The following is a 19319-nucleotide window of genomic DNA, read 5'->3' on the forward strand; positions in this document are numbered from 1 at the left end:
TTGTTTTTGTTTCATTGTGAAAAATAGACGTCACCAATTTACACAAACCTGTAGTGCAGAAGGATTTATTTATTTATTTTTGTAATGGCAAATAAAATGAGTTTGCATTCACAATACTTTAACCTATTCATTGTTCTGTATGTACTGTAACTGTGTACATGCACAGGTACAGTCTTGTGTATTACTAAGAATTGAATTTTATATGTATTTTTTTCTTCATGTGTACCAGGTTTGAACTGACGCACAACCTGAAGACATAGCTGAAGACGTAGCTGTCACAGACAAAGTTGACCAGGTGACGAGATTTCTTTTTGAATATTGATGTTGAAATCAGTTTTCAGAAGCAAGACGTTAGGAGTGAAGAGTGTAGAGTAGATGCTAGGGCTAAACTATATAACTAACAAATATAATCACAACAATTGTTTATGCAATGTGTATTGCCAAGACGTTAAAAATACTGTATCCAACAATACGCTTGTATGGGACTAAAATTTCTACAAGTCAACATTAAAAATATCTCAAATTGAAGATTTGTTGGCAGTTTGGTGATTTAGATTATGCACTGTAGTGATCTTTTTTTCCCATTAATTTATTTATGGTGGATTTTAGAGGTGAACTCGCTATAATTTTTTTATTTTTTTTTAAACAGAAGTGTAAACATCAGGTAGTTTATTCACTTGTATCAAGCTTGGATAAATGTGCTTTATGTTTTGGACCTTTCGCTGCACTAGAATGGACTGGCATGATGGGTATTTTATCTTGTGTGTTATTTGTATCTGCAATGGATCTTTGTTTCACGCAACCAGGATTAATAGTGCAGGCATTTTCATTGAATGAATATAATTTAGTCAAGAGGATAAATTATGACCCATGTTTATACCGCTGTCTTTAGTTGCAAGCAGCTAAATGTTGAGCAATTGTCTCAATCTTAACGACTGTCTGACTCAGTAAAATAGAAAACGTCTACTGTAACTGAAGGACTGTATCACACAAGACCCGTTTTAGGGGCAATGCCATAGATTAAGCATATTAACTATCCCTCTTGTTAAATGCTTCATCTCATCTTTCGAATAAATGTGGTGACTAGATTTATAATAATCTTTAGTACATTATATGCACAAACTTAAGGTTCTAAATGCTTTTCTAGTTTGCTCCAGCATCTGGCACATATCCCGTTGATTGCAAAAAAAAAAAAAATGCAAAACTGCTTGATGATGAAGACCACCTATCTTTGGTAAATGAACTTTAGCACATTAGCCCATCAATGGCGGGAGCTAATTCTGCCGCGAGCGCTCGACACTTGTCTCAAGCTTCTACTTCGAGTGTAACATCACTAAGTAACAGCGAAGTAAAGCTAGTAAATATTTATGACCACCCGGCAAAAGGAACTTTAACCCGCATCCGGCAGGTGTCAATTTTAGAGCCGCTGTATATATGCACATGTATGTGTGCGTCTACTGTATATATGGATATCATTGCTGTCCTGTGAAAAACACGTTTCCATTTTTAGGTCGCGGGCTGCTCTCCGGTAGCGATCCTTCTTGGCGGCACGGCTTGTATCACGGTGCGCTTTATAGTCTGGAAAATATGGTGGAAGTGTTTTTCACAGGACAGCGACAATATGTATATGTATGTCTGTATGTATGTAATAATTGTTTTTGTTTAAAAAATTAGGTTGCTGATGTATCCAGTTCAAGTGAGGATTCATCAGCAGAGGAATATGTTCCAGATTCTCACAGTACTTCGGACACTTCCTACATTGAACCTGTTTCAGAAATTCTGAAATCCGAAGGTATTCCAGTAATGAGCTATTAGAAAACTGCTCATCTTTAAGATGAGAGGTAGTCATGTTTTAAAGAATAAAATGTTCAATGTTCACTGACTCTTTTGCATCTGGTTTCATGTCTAACTTATCCATTACAAAGATGTGCTTGACCTAGATAACCTGTTCACATAAGAAGCATTGTTTTATTAACATACCAGTTTCAGTCTGTCCTAAAGTTGTAACATGGTGCTCAAGGATCAGGTATGACTTTGCATTTCACAGTATTGTTATGCACAACAATGCGACCTTATATCAGGTAAGTCATTACACATCAATGTCATTTCAGTTTGTGTAACGCCAGAATGCCAGAACTTTCAAGTCACTTCAGTGACATGGTTGCTGTGTGTTGTGTAAACTTTGTCCTTGTAATGTGAGTTGGTCCTCATAATTACCATTTTTGCCATGGGCGTGGCTTATTTAGCTCATTATCTATGTCCTCATAATTACTGTTTTTTCAGGTTTTTCTTTTTTTTGTGCGTTGAGTTTTTTCAAGTTTTGAAGTGAAATTTCCCTGGACGACCCCAAAAAAAAATTTGGGGTGCAAGTCCCATCTCTCTGGCATTAGCGGAAAGGGGTGTCCCCGTAATACACAATTAAACAGGTTTGGAAAAAATGTCCTCATAATACACAGAGGCAAACCTGTGTGTGTGTGCGTGTGTGTGTGTGTGTGTGTGTGTGTGTGTGTGTGTGCGTGTGTGTGTGTGTGTGTGCGTGTGTGTGTGTGTGTGTGTGTGTGTGTGTGTGTGTGTGTGTGTGTGTGTGTGTGTGTGTGTGTGTGTGTGTGTGTGTGTGTGTGTGTGTGTGTGTGTGCGTGCGTGCGTGTGTGTGCGTGTGCGACTGTGAGGGGGTGTCTTTTAATCTGTAATGCCACACAGCAGCACTGCTCCCTCCCACTGACACCTTCATTAAACCCACAGGAAGGAATTATTTTGAACTAACTACAGCATAAGACGCGACACATTAATTTGAGAATTTAATAGGAAATACAGCAGACACCTGCTGTATTAAGTGTTAACTGCTGGGTAAGAACCTCACAGAATTCCAAACATTATGGTCATAATTGGGGGGACTGGAGGGGAGTTAAAATTTGATTGAAGTGACCCCCAAAAAAATATATTCCATAAACTTCCATAAGACTGGCCTGTCTAAGATCAAACACAGTCCATTTGGGGAAACAGGACAGCCCCCGAAATGCTGGAATTTGACATCATATGTTCCTATAGGAAATCATGAAAACAGAAATAATAGCGTCAACCTGTCACTATCTGTTACGGCCTATGGCCATTTGACCTTTTGTGTACAGGTGTCATTTCACCCTTGCTAAGATGACAAGTGGGGTCTTGTCGTATGATTCTTGCTCCGGGTGCTAGAGATCCCGGGTTCAAATCCCTGATGAGTCCCCTCTTGTTTTCTTGAACGGGCCGGGAGACTCCTTTGACATGTCACCTGTACACAAAAGGTCAAACTAATGGGCATTGGCTATCATAAAACAACCTACAGGCTATTTTTAAGGAACATTATCTAGATATGCTGTCTAACATGGCAAAATAACATAACATTTGTGCACCATTACTAAAAAAGTACAGTCAATGTGTGCGTGTGTAGTATTCACAGGAAGTAAAATGATATACCCAAGTTCCTCTTCATAAAGCTTTTGTAAAAGAAAAGGAGCTCATTCAAGGCTAACAAAGGCTTTTCACATGAGCAAGCTAGCAGACAGCCTTCCACTTCCTCAACACACCATGTATCCATTTTATTTTATTTTATTTCTCCTCTTATCCGTCTGCTCCCCTGTTTCCTCTCAATTCTTTGTCATAAGTTAATTGGTTGAACATATTTGACTGATCCAGAACAACCTACTTCATCGTAAGGAATTTTGGCAGAGCAAAAATGGCACCTGGTCTCTTCAAATTTGGCTCTATGATCAAAACCTCGGCCAAACGATGACAGCTTGACTTTTTTTGTCGTCTTTTTATAGTAAAGCGTTAATAGTATCTATGGAGACTGGATTGCAGAGTGCTGTTATGTTGCCCTCCGGCAATCTCACCCGCATCCACATTCCTACCTGTGGTTGTGGATATAAAAAGATAGTGTTGAATTCACACACACATTCACTCCTCAAAGTTGTCTCTTAGTCTAACAGTCCAATTAAATCTTGTGAATATACAAGGTGGATTTTCTTTTTCTTTCTCCAAGTTGATTGGGTGAGCGCAATAAAGTTAACCAGTGATGGTCAGTTGGGTTAGGGAAGCCCGGTTTCCGAAGCAAGCACCCTCATTGTGACATGGGAAAGATGTGTCCCAACACCATTCCTATCACCCCTCATCCCCTCCATCCCTCCCCTCTATCTCCAGAGAATTGCTTGCCCTTTTGCTCAAGCCATTCCGTCTCCTTGGAGCTCATTGTTCCCGGTTGCTAGGTGATAGCCGGGGCCTCATTTGGTCACCTTGGATACAGGGGGAGGCCTGGGTGTTTGGTAAAGGGTCATGGCTGCCAGAGGTGACGCAAAGGTGTGTGTGAGATGACATTTACGTACATTGTTAGCCATCAAAGTGTGTGTGTGAGGGGGTTTGTGTGTGCATGTGTGTGTGTTTGGTTAAGGGTCAGGCGTGACGGAGCGGGTACAAAAGTGTAGGGTGTGACCAACCCCTCCTTCGCCATTTATTAGCCTATTCAGTCACTCACTCCCTTGCTCACAGCCAGACTGGGCCAGGAGGCAGCAGAGCTGTCAGTCAACAGTTTGGGGAAGGGGACAAAAACGTAATGTGTATGCTTTTAAAGTGGAAACTAGAATGGCAAATGCCGGCGCACAGACCTCCACCAGGGCAGAACTGTTAAAATAGTGAGGGTAAATCGTGGTTGTTAATGTTTGTAATTGTGTTTGTTAGTCCATCTGTTTGTTAGTAGCAGGCTTCTTCCTGTTTCGCAGAAGCCGATATAAGATAAGGAAGAGTGCCATTTTTGACGGTATGATTGTTGATAGGGAACTTTCTGTTTCGTGGTGTATGATGGTAAATTGTCTTTCACTTGTATAGCACATTTCAACCTGTTAATGCGCTCAAAGAAGGAGCAACTATGGGTTCATTATCTTTCTCAATGACACTTCGACATGACACTTCACAATAGTGGGAGATCGAACCCACAACCTCTGGGTTGGGAAATTACCACTCTACCACTGATCCATGCTACCTCATGCTGGTCTACCATGTGAGATGTTGGGACTGCACTTTTTTTTGTGGCAGGGACTGTTCCATCATGCAGGAAGTTGGGGGGTAAATGGTGAAGCATCTTATTTGTGGTCAGTTGTCAATTAGCAGGCTACTTTCTTGTTCACTGTGACAGATCACCGGACTGTACCATTTATTTCTAATCCGGGGGTCAGGCCTTCCATCGTTCAGTGGTAAAATGAGACAATGAAATCCTTGAACAATATTATATATCTGTGTTTATGTTTACTAGTGAAAAACTTTCTAGTTTGTGGAGCAGGATGCAAGATGTTGGAACGGTACAATTTTTTTATTTTGGGAATAAGGAGAAGGATTCTACGACACTCAAACGGCAAAAAGTGACTATAAAATCCTTGAACATATTTCTGTTTGCCCGCCCAGTTGCTCTTTAGTAGGCTACTTCCTGGTACCCAGAGAATGAAGCAAAATAACTCAGGTTCTGGGGTCAGGGCTTTCACTGTGACAAACGTCAATGAATCTATTTGATTTCTTGAGCAACAGTGAAAAAGATGTACTTGGTGACACAAATGTGTGTGTGTTTTCTCTCAATTGTCCATTAGTAGGGAAATTCTTGGTTCATAGTAAGTGTCAGGACTGTCCTTTTTTATAGTGGTTGTGCTCAGGGACAGGGGGAATGTTTTCATTGTGATGCTAACATTGGAGAAGAAACTTTCCTATATGTTCATTTTTATGCCAGTGTGCACAAATTCTTGCGGTGCTGAGAGATGTAATGAAAGAAGCAAATGGTCAGCGTAATGAGTAGACTCCTTTTTGGGTGTTTGATACTGTTTGTGGGAGTCACACCTGCCCTTGTTTTCGTCTCTGCCGCTCTTGCTCTTCCCCCCCCCAAAAAAAATACTGAGCTCCTCTCACTCTGTAAAACACCCACCAGGGGATAGCCTCTTTGTCAAGCAGCCCTTCTGAATTCCCATCCTCAACCGTCAAGCCGGTCTCGGTCTTGAAGAGTCCTGGAGTGCCTTTCATGAACCTCCACCACAACAACGCACATTCACACACAAACCTACGCTGTTGTTGCCAAGACTGAAGTACACATTGAAAGGGTACAAGTGGTGCCGTGAACAACGTACAAGCATATTTGACAAATTAACTCTCGTTCAAAAGTTCTATCAATGCTATATGTTAAAATAAATATATTTACAAAAATTCCCTTGCACCCCAAAATCATAGAATGTCTTTGAGGAAGGGTTGAAAACTGTTATAACTGCAAAAGGGGGTCCAATTGCATGCTTCCTCTTAGTGTCATGGCAATGTGTCCCAATACTTTTCTCCACATTTTTTAATGCTCGGTTTCTGCACTGTTGCATCAGTGAGCCCTTGGAGCGAAACCTTTAATGAGTGTGCTTCTTTTCATCCAGTTTCACTGATGATGAGGATGACTCACCTCGTTGTTTTTTTGTAAGTCCTCGCTGCATATTGTCTTTTATCCAACTTTTTAGCACACAAGATGTGTTAATGTTTTTCCGCATCCTCATTTGTGTGCAATGATCTAGCAATGTTAATCTTGGTGGGTCCCTCCAGAATTGGTATTTGTCCTTTAGCGTTGCCATCTATGAATGAAAGTCCATTCATATAGCAGATTGCCTTTAAACTGCTGCCATGTGTTCTTCAACACTTGTAATGAGTCAGATGGAATGATGGAATGCAGTGTCCTCGCCAGAGTTATAGCTGATGGCAGATTCCAGAGGCAACCAACATGCCCATGCCACAAAGAAGCACTGACTCATTTGGGGAGTCAGTTTAAAAGAAATACCTCCAAGGTTAGCCACAATCTGTTTTGTGACAATGGTCGAGCTCCAATTTAGTTGCTTTTCTATAGAAAAGTACTACAAAAACTACAAAGCAACCACATCCTATGATGTTTTTTTTTTTCCAGTACAGATGGGTTTCTTGAATAAAAATTCCTATTCAAGGATGGCACAAAACTGCTGAACATTAAACCAATATTAAGTTTAAGAACTCATTTTGTGAATTATTTCAATCAACTCACGCAATATTGCTATACTATTTAGGTGCTATGGTTGTCCTGCATATCATTCAAAAAATGCTTAGGCCTACTTGGGTAACCTGAGGAGGCCTAAGAATTTTGAGTCAGGTTGCAGTAGAAGGTGGTGTAAGATCCAGTGTAAGTGTGACTAAGCCATGCCTTCCATCTAGTGGTGAATGGTGATACTACAACTTAAAACTACAGTCGAACCTTGCGTATTCACAGTTCAGCACCTATAGATTTGCATATTGGTGGATGTGTTTATTAATATTAGTTTTTTAGTTTTTTTCCCCCAGGATTTTCACCCAACCACTCCGTTTTTTTCTCTTTCTTTCTTTCTTTTTTCTTTCTTTCTTTCTTTTAGTGGGGGAAATTGTAATGTTAATCAGCAGTTTTTTTTTCCACCCAATTTTTTTTTTTTAGAATTGTTGTGATTGTTAGAAGAAAAAAAAAGATAAATATACAGTAATTTCTGGTCTATAAAACGCACTTGACTATAAGCTGTGCTAGCTAAATTTGGGGAATGGTCGAGTTTGTTACATATATAAGCCGCAACCGACTGTAAGCCGCAGGTGTTTTAATGTTACCACACTGGGTTCCCGCAACTTTCTTTTCCATAATGAGAGCGCTAATTGTCTTGCTCTCGTTCTGTCTCTCCTACTGTATTTGGTCTCACTGAGTTTGTTTTGCTCTGCCTGGCGCTCTTACGCTTCCTTTATAGTGCAATCTTGTGATCTGATGGATAAGCCGCACCTTTGTATTAGCCGCAGGATCGAATGCAAGTGAAAAAAGTAGCGGCTTATAGTCCAGAAATTACTCTATAAATTATTTATTAAATCAGAGTGTGGTCACAGGCCATGTGGCCCTCCGGCTGCAAGTTGCCCATCCCTGATCTATCTGGTCCAAATTTTTTTTAAATGTGTGTTGAATCAAGCCAACAGCAATGGAACAAAAACAAGAAGTAGAAAAAGTTAACAGAACCAAAGCCCAATTCACAACTCCAAACTGTACAACTTGTACAAAAACAATGACAAAACAAGGAATATTTTAAAACAAAACAAAACAAAATAGAAAACAAGTTATTGATAGCATCCAAAGCAGTAATGGCAGTTGAGTTGGCATTAAAGTGGTGTTGACCCCGATTGTGCCATGTTACTGCTGTGACTGTCTTTTGTTGGTGGAGGGCTAACCTTTCTTTGTGCCCGCGTTTGGTCCGGTAACCCCGCTTTGTGCGACTGTGTCTCTCACACAGTAGTGTGACTGCCCTTCTCCATAAATCACTGTCAGATTCCAACGGTACAAAACAAAGTGCTCGCCCAAATCTCGGATATTGTCGACGCGCATGAGCATGTTCGTATATCCGTTTGTGCATGTGAGTCAAGCCTTTGGCCCTTCATTAACCGGCAGCAAGCAGAGTTTATGAAAATTCATTGAGTGTGAGATGGGCGCTTTTTCTTCAGATGAATATTGCAGGAGACGTCGCGCCGGGTGACACAACAAACCATCGATTTTATGAAGACACTAAGGGAGGGGGTGAATGTAAAAAGGTTGAGAGAATGAGGTTGATCGCTGGTGCGTGATGGAATAAACTGCAGAATTTCTGTCTCTGCGTGTGCGTGTGTGTCCCACACAGGGGGCCCCGATAAATAAATAATGAGTGAAATGAGAGCAGCTCTCCGTGGAGCTTCTCCTTTTTTCATGAGAAGTGACTGTTTACAACTCCACACACACACACGCTTCAGGACACGCTACATTCATGCTATGAGAGTTTGCTGACATTCTTCTTTCCAGGAACATGTCTGAACCGTAAGGTTTCTAAGGCGACATTTATACACTGACACTGATTACAACTTTTTCCCACTCTACGGTCGCACATGTAGTTCACATGAAAACATTCACAGACTGTTAGTGTGCATGCCAAAAGCAACAGGTGGCGCTATGACACCTCCACCCTAAGGCAGTTTTAGGCAATTAAAAGTATGTGCAGGAATGAGGAATCAAGAAAAATATTAATTGTGGGTGCTTGGTTTACGACGGTCACGGCATACGTTTTGATGTTCTGACCGGTGTGCAATAAACTGGTCTGCGTAATACTGTTCTACAGTGTTTTTATATTTATAGCCTAAAAGTGTTTGTTTAATACAAATATTTATTGTAATTAAGGCTTTATTGCAGCATTAGCATAGGTTAATGATAGACTAAAGTAAGCTCTGACTTTGATGAAAATTCATGTTTCGTCACCGCCATAGGAACTGACCAAAACATCTATTTGGCATACATGCCAATACATACACTGAAATAACAGCTCAATGGGATGTAATACAGCTGAGTATAATTGAAACAAAAAAATATACATGTCTGAATGAAAGTCATCACCCTGGCTACAGTTCTAATAAAGACGATTTTGAATACCTGGAAAGGAGCAACAAAAATCCACCCATTTTCATCCATCATCGGACGGCCATTTTGCCACTTGTTATTGACTGAAAATGACATCACTGATGCACAGGTGACAACCAATCATGGCTCACCTGTTTCCTGAGTTTGGCCATGTGACGTTCGCAAGCTGAGCCGTGATTAGTCGTTACTTGATCCCTGAGCAACTGTGATGTCATTTTTAGTCGACAGCACGTGGAAAAATGGCTGCCTGATGATGGATGTATTTGAACATGTACAACAAAAAGTTGCAGTTATAAAATATATTAAGTAATAATAATGAAATAAATGGACTTTTAATATACATTGTAAATGCATTACATGTCTACAGAAAAATCCACAATCTTGTGAAATCACACCTCGTTGAGCACATCATTTGGAAAGAAACATGCTAGCAACAGTGATCGAGAACAAGGGTGTCCTGTGCATATTTCTTGACATTTGGTTGTTGCTTTTGTGAAGAAGACACATTTTATTCAGGTCTAAACCAATAACGTTTGAGTCAGCTACTAGAAAAAAGTACCAATGGAAAAGCTTCCATACAGAGTGGAGCTCAGGAGGTCCCATCAGGACTTTACTCTGCATACCAGCCACATTGACGCGCATCGGAAACAGTGAGGTTGAAGGCTGAAGCTCGCACACACACAAGTATGGATATAAATGCCTTCCTTGTGCCGAGGCCGAGGCCGGGTAGCTTTAGTGAGCTCAGCAGGGTAAATACAGTGATAAAAGCAGGATTTGGCCCGGCGATTGCAATGGAAGGAAGCGACGGGGAAGGGAGAGAATTTATTTCTAATACCCCTGCAGGCCCAGACACGACAGACGCCCCGAGGCTTATAACCAAACAGTGAGAGCGGCACTGACTCACGGCTCCTGTTCTCGCTCTGCGGGCTGTCCTAACACATCAGCGCTTCCCTTGGGAAAGGCAAGCTTCTCCTCAGGAGAAGACGGCGGGCCCACCTTGCAGACAAAACCTTTTTCTTGGCGGAGATGAGCCGTGAGTGAAAATGGAAGTGCGAGAGGGCGGGGTGGTGCTCAGGAGACTAAGTGAAGGATTTGTAGGTGTCAAGAGGAGGCCGTGTGAAGATTCATTATTTTTTGAAGTTTTTTTTTTTTTAACATCTCATTTCTAGGCAACTGAAGCAAAGGTCAGAAAGAAGGAAAACAACAGACTGGATAGTGATTAGAGGGAAAAATGGAAAATGGGTTGACGTTTGGGGATACTATGGCATGCTGAAGCGGTTTTAATTACAGAGAGTGCAATTCTCTTTTTAAATATTTAGACTACAACTGAGCAATATGTGCATACATGGGCACAGACGTACCTGTATGTACGCATACGCTTGGTCCTGTGTGACAATTGTTAGCAGTTTCATAATGATGCCTGCTGGTTTGTATTCAGACAATGAAATGACCTCTAAGTAAAAGCCTTTCGTATAAGCAAATCTTACATAGAGAAAATTTGACATTCAATAGAACCAGATTGGAGTAAAACATATTTTTTTTTGTTTCTAACTGAGACTGCTTGTAAACAAAAACAGAACACAAGTCTGGTGGTTTTGTGAGGTAATCTGGATTGCGTGTCCTCCCTGAAGTTGTATGGCAAAATCAGAATGCGTAAACCTCTTCCAAGGCTAAACACTAAACTAACTTTCATGCCTTTAAACGGTTTTCACAAAAATGTTGTAGTCAAGAAATCTCAAAATGTTAAACTAAAAGTCTGCACCTTTATCCAAATCTGAAGCCAAATGTCAGATTTCCCCACTCATTCCAACTTTAATGGGTTTTGATTGTTTTTGTCTAATCCTGCTCATTACCATACCACAGCACATTTATTTCTAAAGCACTTAAATGTAACCATAGCTGAAACAAAGTGCAGTGCATCAAGAATAAATACAAGCTCTAGCTAATAAACAACAATAAAATCCAACTACAATCACATGTGAAAGTCACACTCCAAAACAGTTGGGTCAAAGATTTGACCGACTCACTTTGGGTCGATTTCATCTGACTTTGGGTTGTTTTGCCAACAAATTTGGGCAATTTTGTCTAAACAGAATCATCAGAAAATTGGGTCAAAATGTCCCAAGTTCACAGGTCTTTGAATTTTTGACCCAAATTGGGTTATTTATGTCCCAGCAGTTTTAAGAGTCTACACTATAAAAAACTGTTGTAAAAAATAACCCCCCTTTTTTTTTTTACGTTGGTTGGCTCATTTTTGACCCAACTGTTTTTAGAGTGCAATGGAAACAATAACATAAATAAAATTGCTCTCATACCGGGTCAGAAGTGCAGCAAAAAAGACATTAGATAAAAATAGATTAAAATATAAGTTACTTGACAGAGGTAATGAACAGTCAATGGCATATAAATAAGACAGATCCATTTATCAAATAAATGCAAATTATTCTAAACTAACTTAAAAGAAATACATTTTGTTGTAGGTCACAAACTCCCCCACTGCAATTTTGTTGATTGACTACTGCCCCATAATGAGGCGTCTGGTGTCCATTTCTACTCTCCAAATTACCAAATATAGTTCCTTAGCCGATTAAGGGCTTAGTGATCACTCTTAAGTTCAATGAGATAAAGGGGCCATAATCTTAAAGGCGTTAAAAACAGGATGTGCATGAACGTGCAGGCAATCATGTGACTGTGCGTGTGAATCTGTGGAAAGGAAGTCGAGATGCTGGGGTTAAGTGTGGCAATATCCTCCTGGTTTTAGGCCGCATGTGTGAGGGGTGACGCTCTCGCTTGTCGAAAGGGCAAACGATCTCCTGTCAAGGCCACGGGGTGTCATTTTTAGCTTTGGCTCTGTCAGTGACAAAGTTAACGAGCGTGGACGTGCGGGACAAAGTCTTGCCACAAAGACATCAAAGTGCTGCCGCCGTGACTGACCTGCTGTGAGACTGGCCCCCGGGCAGACCCCCGGGCTGCTTGTGAGCCAGGAGGGGAGGAAGTGGGGGAGTTCTTGGCATGTATAAGACGTTCCCCCATCCTCTCTGTCTGTCTGACAAACGTGGAGCATTCTCACACACACGTACCGGGTTTGGCATGTGTTTGGGGCCGTAAGCAGGATTCATCAGAGAGCAGCAGCAATTCTGGAGGAGTCAATAGGATTCCTGCTCTCTGCTTGGGAACCTGTGAGCTCACACAGACGCAAAAGTCTTGCTTGCTACTTGGTAAACCATTGGCTAGTTGGCTTTTCTTTTCATTCTGTCAACAGTAAATAAGAGAAGAGGGGAAAAAGCAAAGTCCAAGAGCAAATATTAGCTCACGTAGACAAAGGCATTCCAGACGGAGTTGTCACTCTCATTCGCTCATCCTTGAAGTCCCATCCTCCTTCCGCCCTTCATCTCCATCCAACCCTCCTTAATTGGGGATTCTCGGCCGTGTGCAACTTCAAGTGGGGTGTGTTGTGTAAATACATCCAAATGTACTCAACTCAGCTGATGAAATAAAAGAATGGTCACATGCAATTAAATGCCCTCTAATGGCGGCCAAAAAAATTAATGATTCAAGAAATCATCAAGCATACAAAATGAGGCTTCTAAATAGTTAAAAGTCAAGCCCTTGTCCGGTGAATGCATGAAAACATGCGCCGCTAGAGAATGGATGCTACTTGAGCTAGCGCAGGGGTCACTAACCTTTTTGAGAGCTACTTCTTGGCTGCTGATTAGTGTGAAGGGCTACCAGTTTGATACACACTTCTGTAATATAAATAATCTTCCAATTTCATTTAATCTTATAGGGATGTTCGATCCCACTTTTTTTCATGCCAATGCCAGTACGAAACGCTTGACTATTCACCCATACTGATACCAAGTACCGATACCACTAGTGATTTTGGTAGATAAAATTTCCCCCAAAAATATAGACACATAATTTTAAAGACCACATTTTTCCTTAAAGGGACAGTAACGGGAAAAATCAACTTTTATGGAGCTTTTAGCCATGTTAAAATGCTAATTCCTCACCAAAAACATCACCGAAGTGGTGTTTTCCTCCATTCACCCCTCTATGAGAAATTCTAGGTCATTCTGCTTTCCAAGCACCATCCCTAGAAAACAAGCGGGTGCTCACTCTATGACGTCATTAGGTGCGGACCCACCCCTGCACCGCCTCTGCGGACTAAACGCACGTCCACGTCCTCTGAGACCTCCATGCTCGCAGGATAGAGATAAAAGGAGCCTTTATCAGTAAACATTCTGTCCAAATGAATTCAAAGAGATAAATTATCCTTCACATTTGCAATGCCAAAGTGCAATGACAATTGTCCGTCGTTAATTGCGTGGCTCACACTTGTGTAAATTACAAGTAAAATATTTGACTGAATGGTGTAGTGGTTAGCACACTTTTTTCTTTCTTTTCTTCTTCTTTCCCCCTTCCCCTCCTCCTCCACTACGATTTTTTTGCTGCAAAGGAGCCGTTTTGTTTCAAATGTTTATTGAAGAATTGAACACCCATCCATTTTCTTCATACTTTAGAGGAATGGTCAAACGCAACTCTCCAGAGTTTTGTAGCTGGTGCGCGCAGCAGCGGACTTTTAGGACGAGAGTGGCGTAACCACACTGAACAGGGCATTTTATTTTAAAATAATAATATAAAAATAATAATATTTCCTAAAAAAAATTATATCGCCGTGGTGTCAAAGGTAAGATTTAATCTTATGCCTATAGTTAACTGTGGAAGGGCTTAAAATACGGAGATACACCCCCTTTAAAATTGAATGAAATAATGGCAGTTTTCTATTCTTCTATTTCTAGTTCCTAATTGTAAAACAGCCAAAAAAGGGCGGCCCATACTACTGTAGTATCGGCCATTGTCGCAAGTACCGATACTGTAAAATAAGGCCGGGTATCGGCCCGATACCGATACCTGGTACCGATACTCACCCATCACTAATTATTATTTTATGTTATTATTAGGGTTGGGGAAAATAATTAATTAGCTAAATTGACCACAAAAATTGGTTGATATAAAAGTTTATGCCTCAAATGGGAGGCGGGACAATTACCAGAGTAATTGATGGAATAATCATTAGTATAATCAATTCAAAAAATAAAAATTCAAAAATGGTTAGTGACAGACTAATCCTCGTAATAATAATTAATTACATTATTTTATGTGATGTCACTCATCATGTAAATTATTACTCACATTAGGAAAGAGATAAAAACAGGGTTTCGCCCAGTGCTTTATAGACCTGGTGGGTCGCCAGACATTTTTGCCCCCAGATCCCCAAACCTCCACCCTCCACCAACCTACCCCCACCGTGATTCTGTTTTCAAATGAACACTTATCAACATTCCTAGAAAATCACAATGCCCATCACCAGTTAGTCACCAACCAATCATAGGGCCCAAATAGACAGACATTCATCCTCACATTCATGTCTTCATACAATTTACATTCTTCAATTAACCAGATAAACGTGTTTTTGGAATGTAGCAAAGAAACATGGGTAAAACATGCAAACTCTACACAGGAACTGACCAAGTTTCTTGCATCACCTGCACACAATTGCCTCCATCCATTTTACTATTCCTCCCCTGTCTGTCGTCTTCCACGCCGTGCGGCCTCCGAAGGTTCAGATGTCATCCTCATCCTTGTCAGGAGACCCCTAATGGATCGGTCACGCTCGGGGCCCTCCCGGCCCGAATCCCAGAGCTGTGGTGAAAGGTCACGGCTAGGGTGAGATAGTGAGCCCGGGGAGGGAAACATCCGCTTGGCTGCGGATTATTTTCTCTGCAAACACCTTGTTCCGTAGGCAGAAAGCAAAGCGGTAGAATACAGCAAACAAAATAAATAACGTTCAGCTACAGGATGTAACATTGTCAGGTAAGAAGACAAATGTGCTCCTGCACACACACACACACACACACACACACACACACACACACACACCATGTCTGGCATATCCATCATATCCACTCTGGGGCCTTGAGGGGACACCTAGGCAGACTATAGAAAATGTGTTTGTGTGTGTGTGCGCGCGCATAAATCCTCAGTTGTGATTAATTCTAACTCATTCATGTGATCTATTTGCCATTCAAAGAAACAAAAACCAAATGTGTGTGTGGCTACAAGGCAAGTCAACACACATGATGATGTATGAGGGTCAGACAAACTTTCTCTTTGAGCGGTCCCTGTTCTTGACTTGTGGTTTTTTGATAGTTGTTGGATTTCAAAGCTGTTTTTAATGTGTTTGTGTCATGATATGTTGCTGATATGCAAGTCAGAATCTCATCTGGCAACATTTATTCTGCCACTTCATTTTGTTTTTCATTTGACTGGAGGGATTTTGGTTTTGACCCTCCTGCATCTTTGTTAGGACCCAAGCATGTGGTGCGAAGGCCCTCTGGAAATGGCTTTGTTTTTTTTTTCATCATTATTCTTTGGCCAAATCATTATTTTGATGGCTTTGTTCATCCGAGAGAAAGTGCACGCTTGGTTGTGGTTATACTTTCATTTGGTTGTTAAGGCTAACAGAAGACGAAATTGTCCTGAGACGAAATTGTCCTGAGACGTAATGCCTGAACAGTCAAATGCAAACCAGAAGAACATTTCTGCCAGTATTGATGTGATAGGAAGGAGTGTGCTAGGGAAGGCCATGAAAATGAGATGCAAGTAATTAGGAAGTCTTTAATTGGGCGCAAAAGTCGTATATGCACCTCTCTATCTCTCACTGAAGTAAACTACTAATAAATAAAATACATATAAAATAACATATTACCACTCAATTTTTTAAATTAAATCATCTAATAAAAAACAACTTTTGATTCGTAAGTGCAGAAATTGTCAGATACTTTAAAGGTGCATTGTGCAGTTTAGAAAGGTAATATTAAAGCTTTTTCTACATCATGCATGCTCCACCAATGCCCAGATGAGTACAAAGAGCCCTGACTTTTTTACTCTGACTGCACCTATCAGGTTTTATCTTCCCTTTAGAGTAGAGTGTGCGGACTCTCACACTCCACAGTTTCTTTGGGGAGGGGAGAGGTGGATGGTGACGTCATGCGCGTCATTGCTGAGTAGCGGACATCTGGCGTGCACATAAGATTGTGCACATACTCGCACGCGCGATACCATGAATCAGTCTGACACAGATGCTGCAGTTACGCTTTGGGCCAGAGGTGGTAGTCGCGAGTAAAAAAGTGACAAACTGCACAAAGATGTGATATTCTAAAAGAAGACCTGAACTTCTAGCAAAGTTCAGCTTTCAGTTACTTTAAACAAGGCTGCATGCTGTAAAAATCTGAAGCACCCATGCATAAAAAGACATGTGCCGTCTGCCATATTGGTTTAAGGGGTCATTTTAGTGTTATTTTTAGGGATGTATGATATGAAAAATTTCTACCGATACTGCTAACTGCTAATTTCCTGCTTTGTATGGTTGATACCGTTAACCAATAAGTTCATTTTTTAAATTTAATAGTGTTTTATAATATTAATCACTCACAAAACTACGAGTTTCATCATTTCATCTGATCATTATTAAATTTGAACCACATATACTAGATCAGTGGTTCTCTACCTTGTTGGAAGTACTAAACCCCACCAGTTTCCTACGCGCATTCACCAAACCCTTCTTTGTTATATGTGATTTTTTTTCTTTTCAAATTCAAGATGTAGAGTAGCCTTTTCATGGAATCTGCTTCTCTTCACCTTGAATTCAGAAAGTCTTTTGTTCTTATATTAGTCATCTGCATGCAGCTTAAGGATGTGTTCCAGGGCCAGCAGTGGCCCTAGAATTGAACCCTGTGGAACACCATTACCGTTATACATATGAATATATGTACATATTCGTCTGACCAATTTGTTTGTTTTTTGCTCATATACTGTACTAGATAGTTGAAGCCAAATTGCAAAAATATATGACTTTTGATTATGAGATGAAACTCTCACCTCAAAAGCTCTTGCGTATTAAGGTCACACTCTGGAGAGATTCACGTCTTCCTTACTGGCGTAATTGTTGAGATGCAATAAGTTTAAAAAAAAAAAAAAAAAAAACACACACACACAACAAACTGCAGCTTACCTCCCAACTTTCAAGTGTGCAGCTGTAATTATTATGCTTTGTTTTTCCTCCACTCCCACTCACTCCCCCTTCTCTGTCCCATGGGTGCTGCTTTTTAATTTCATGCCCCTTGCTCTGGCAGTTGCTCTCCGGTTGGCTTCTGCACAAGTATCTGAGTGGTAATCTAGACCACATCATGTCAAAGGCCTAATATCAGGAAGTTCCTGTTATAATATAAATAAAAAAAACTTCTGTATTCCCGTTTATACATAACATCCGTCATTGTTGCAGCCATTCATCCAAAAGCTTTGGCCTCATCTGGCTAACTGTGAACGCAAACTGTACTGGCATGCATTCATTACTCCACACAGACAACTCTCAGGCCCCGGGGAGTAATCATTCCCGATGTTAATGCTTGTGGATGATTGATGCTGTTCGTCCACCATTATGTTACGCTCTATCTGTGAGGAAAAAAAAAACACTGTTTTCCTTCGCTCAGGATTATGTTTATATCCAGTCCAACCTGTCAAGTTGAGTTATTATGTTGAAATGCACCTTCTGATGGGCTGATTTCTTGGGAGACTTGAATCAAGACAGAGAGCTGCTTTATCATCAACCTGCTAGTGTGTGTGTGTGCGCGTGTGTGTGAGAGAGGGAGAGAGAGAGAGAGAAATGTGTGTGGGTGTTCTGCCTGTGGTAATAATCTGCGCCTACGGCTACACTTCTTCGAGGGTTCATTAACCCTGAAAGACCGGTGAGTCACATCTGATGCTCCTTCGCATAATGCAGGCCGGCAACCACTGATGAACACACCTCACGGCCATAATGTGGAACATTTATGGGCCAAAATATTTATGAGCCGACCCACCTTTATGAAGTTAATTTAACTTCATGAAACTGCAATATAATTTTCTGGTGGTTGCCTGTCCATGACTCATACTTGCCTTACCTTCAAAAACATCATCACCTCGTGCTCAAGTTGTTTTTAGTGAGATGGTCATGAGCACACATAACAGTGGCCTTTAGCTGGAAATTATCCGGATATTTTTGGCTTTGTGTTTTACAATGATACATAACGAACAATTTTATAATTGTATATATACCTGTGGCTAGAAAGAAAAGTGTGGGGAGTCTCTTTGGCCAAAATGCACAGGAGTAGTCAGTGAATGGGCCGATCAATCATTGTCAACTGCCTCTCAAAATATCCACATGCTCTTGTTTATTCTCGCCTGTTTCGCATTTTAGTGGCCATCTGTGCCTCCTCGACAATCCTGGCATGTTTTTGTGGTTCAAAAAATAATAATACAGCACAGTATTCACTGTATATGGAGTCTCATAACCCAATAGCCTAAAGGGTTTCAGTCACGTTTGGCTACGTTGTTCAGTGTGCAGCAGGCCTAAGAATACATATTCAAATGTTTTGTTTTAAATACAATTTACTGTTAACACTGGCTTTCAGCATTCACACATTATTCCAATTCTTGGCTCAGCATGCTGTGAACACGTCACACATCAGTGAATGTCGTGCACAAGCAAGACACAAGATGCTGCATCCAAAGTCCTATATTAGCGTCGGGAATAATGGTATCGGCATGTTACTTGCTTGTATTTTTCTTGCGACATATACTTACACTTTTTCCACAATTTAATATTTTACATGCAAAATTTCCCATTCATTTTCATCCCGGCTCAGACTTTACATTGTAAATGTGCCCGTTTACACAAGACACTAAATTTTATGCAAGTATACTGACTATCACGTCATAAATAGCATTACTTAAACACATAAATGTGGATTAAACCCAT

General features: G+C 40.7%; 2 protein-coding genes across 9 annotated transcripts in view; both read left to right on the forward strand.

The window, feature by feature from the left end:
- Positions 1 to 2650, forward strand: part of LOC144061695 (uncharacterized) — an 11331-nt gene extending 8681 nt beyond the window's left edge. For both annotated transcript variants that reach the window (XR_013296243.1, XR_013296244.1), the window contains 2 exons: positions 230 to 295; positions 1675 to 2650. The gene's annotated coding sequence lies outside the window, so the exon portion shown is untranslated. The remainder of the gene's footprint in view (positions 1 to 229; positions 296 to 1674) is intronic.
- Positions 1 to 19319, forward strand: part of slit1a (slit homolog 1a (Drosophila)) — a 132035-nt gene that overhangs the window by 38474 nt on the left and 74242 nt on the right. The gene's annotated exons all lie outside the window — the stretch shown is intronic.

Source organism: Vanacampus margaritifer, chromosome 12 (genome assembly GCF_051991255.1).
Source record: "Vanacampus margaritifer isolate UIUO_Vmar chromosome 12, RoL_Vmar_1.0, whole genome shotgun sequence".
NCBI lineage: Eukaryota > Metazoa > Chordata > Actinopteri > Syngnathiformes > Syngnathidae > Vanacampus > Vanacampus margaritifer.